Raw genomic sequence first — 3,381 nt, 5'->3', positions numbered from 1 at the left:
CAAAATTTTATTACAATTGTTTTTTTTTTTTTTCAAAATAAAGAGAGAGAGTGAAGGATGGTCGGGTATAAAAAAGTCATCGTTTGATGTTTCTCAGAAGCCAAGTTAGCCAAATCAAGTGTTTCATTCTAGGACTTGACTAGCTTACAGAATCTGTAAGCTACTGACTGCAGCATCAGCCGTTGGATGTGGTTGGATGTGGAGTGAGAAACTAAACAATAGACAATCGGATGGTGGGTTGACGGGAAATGTTTGTTACAGAAGCTGTACCATAGACAGGTCCTTCATTCTAGGGAGCTCCTATGTTACAATTAATGTAACATACACACTCAACAATAACCACACAAATGATGGGTCCACATAATTTGTGTGGTTATTGTTGAGTGTGTATGTTACATTAATTGTAACATAGCATTTGCCTTCATTCTAATATTGAGATACCTTTATCCAGTCCGATTACCGTACACATGCTTTCGACGATGAAAAGTTGATTATTATAATTTTTAAATTTAAAAGCAACAGTTGCCTTCGATAATTGATTTTACGCGAAACGAGATTTAAATCACACTGATTGGGGGATTCAAGTTCAACAGATTTTGGAGAGTATTTTATAATCAGCCCATTATGTTGGGGTATATATGGCCAGAGCTTACATGATGATTTATTTAAGGGCAATTTTCAGAAATCTCCCCTGAGGTTTGATATAATTTCATTTAGATGATGAGTTTGATTGTATTCTCACTTACCTCCCCTGATGTTAGTACACATACGATTTGACTGTTAGTTGACTTATAAAATTACTAAAATATCCAAACCACTTAAACAAAGCCTAAGATTTGGCACCAACAACTTCATACGGGTGCTTTTACCAATGAGTGTGTTTATGGGCAAAAATAGGGTACCATACATTTACCTCCTCTTCTCTCCAAATTCAACCTAGGTCTTGACTTTTCCGACAACAATCGACGGTGGGTGGACGGGCTTTTGACAGCAAATTGATCTCCGGCAGCGCGTGGCTCTACCTCCGCCAATTTTGACCGTAATATTTCTGCCAAGTTATCGGTAATCTTGGCTATGCTTATATTGCAAACTCCTTTTGTTTCTCATTTTAACAAAATAAAAAATAAAAAAATCACCATGTTCATTTTCATGTTCATGTGTTTTTTTTTTTTTCGGTGAGAAGGTCTATCTCTAGTACGAATGAATCTCTCTCTTGTTTCCCCATCACCTTTCTCTCTCTGGAAAGGTTTTTTCCTCATTCCATTATTTTTTTAAAAAACATGTAGAGACAAGAGCAGTTAAGTAAAATACACACATATATTGTTGTTTTTAATTTATAATATAAAGTAATAAAATATTATTTTCGTATTTCATATATAAATAAATGAATATTATGACAAAAAACAGAAACGATTTGCTCTCCCCATTTTGGCCGGATTTTCCAGAATAAGTTGCAGCTCTTGGTACTAGGACTCTCATCCATCTATATATTCTACACACATTACACAATACTTGCTTCCCCCCATTCTCCATTAATCAATTAATTTATATGTTTTTAATTTTTTTTAATTTTACAAGAAAGGAACAAACATTTTCTCAAGCCCATCTGCTCTCTTAATTAATTATTACTGTAAGTACTCAATATTTAGATTAAAAAGGTGGATTCAACCCATCTCCTTCTTCCTTTTATATAAATCATTTTTCTTTTTCTTTTTTAACCATATTTATTTATACCGAAATGAAATGAAATGATGTTGATAGCTAGATGAGTGTAAGATTGATTATAGATGAGTATTATGATTGATTATTGTGTAAATATCAAAAACGGTTTAATTAAATTGGTAGGTAAAAAATGGCACATAAGGTGTTCGACAAAATGCCTATGACGGTTTGTTTGTCTCATTTTAAGTAGATTAAGTAGAATGACACATTGATGGGAAGACAAATTTTGTAAGCTCATCATGTAGCATGAAAAATCTGCGAAAAAGGGCTTAAAAAGCTATTTACAGGTTTTAATTCCAATTACCTTGGAAGACAACCTTTGGGTTTTAGCCCGGGTAGACTTCCGGCGCAAGCAGATCTCTATCTTTGACTCAATGAAGCAGTTTCGCGAGGACAAAACGTATGGTCAGCTATTGAAGCCATTTCAAGTTATCTTTCCCCAATGGCTGGAAGATGTTGGGTTTTACGACATCCGGCCAAACTTACATAGTGCGGAACCCTGGAAACTGGTGAGCATTGATGATGTGCCTCAACAACAACCCGGAAGCGGTGATTGTGGGGTATTTATGTTAATGTTTACGATGTACTTAATGTTCAAGTTACAATTTAATTTTGACAGTTGGCATGTATAATATTTTAGGAGGAAGGTTGTCATTGACATATTTAATGGTGATATTATATTATAAATGATATATTAATATTTTATATTAATTATTGAATCTTGTGTCGACCGAATTTCCATTCATATATTTAATATTGTTATTATGTCTGTTTTGATACCTTGTGTTAATGAGTTGATTGTTGCTTGGTGAAAATCATGAGTTGCATTCTTTTTGTAATTTCATTGAGATGTTGGTCGGTGAGAATCTGTGTTGTGTTATAGGTTAATAGTAGCTTGTGTCAAATATTGGTGGTTTGGTTTTTTGTAGCAAAATTGAATCCCTTGCTGGTGGAGACTGGAATGGTCTGTTGCTGAGAGAAGTAAATTATGTTGGTGTAGTTTTTTATTTCACCTCCAGGCAAACATCATGTAATTTGGGGAGACAAGATTTATCTCCTGTGGGACATGTTGTTGTCTTCCCAAATTACAGACAATATCTTGTTTATGTAATTTCGAGCCAAGTATGCTGTAATTTGGGGAGACAACAACATGTCGCACGAGAGATAAATGTTGTCTCCCCAAATTACAGCATACTTCTCTCGAAAAGTTGGAGCGACGACTGCTCGTCTCCCGGGAGATAAATCTTGTCTCCCCAAATTACAGGATGTTTGCCTGGAGGTGAAATAAAAAACTACACCAACATAATTTACTTCTCTTAGCAACAGACTAAAATTGAATCCATCAAGTTGTTTGTCACTCAACCGACAACACAAATAACAAACATTTTAATTTGTGCTGAGACCTAAAAAACATTAATATCAGTTAATTGAATTGGAAAATAACACTAACAAGAATGACACCATCACTTAAATAACAGTCACATGTGCATTTCCGCAGTTTACAGTTGGTCACAATCACAATTTGACTGAATTTCATCAGCCGATACATCCAGAAGTCGCCCATATACACAAAAAGAACAAAAATAATAACTACACTAACAATGTGCCATGATAGATAGCTGAGTTATACTTTATACATGGCATTGTCACCGTGTTAGT

The sequence above is a fragment of the Citrus sinensis genome, chromosome 2 (genome assembly GCF_022201045.2).
Source record: "Citrus sinensis cultivar Valencia sweet orange chromosome 2, DVS_A1.0, whole genome shotgun sequence".
Lineage (NCBI taxonomy): Eukaryota > Viridiplantae > Streptophyta > Magnoliopsida > Sapindales > Rutaceae > Citrus > Citrus sinensis.
This window is presented reverse-complemented; position numbering follows the sequence as displayed.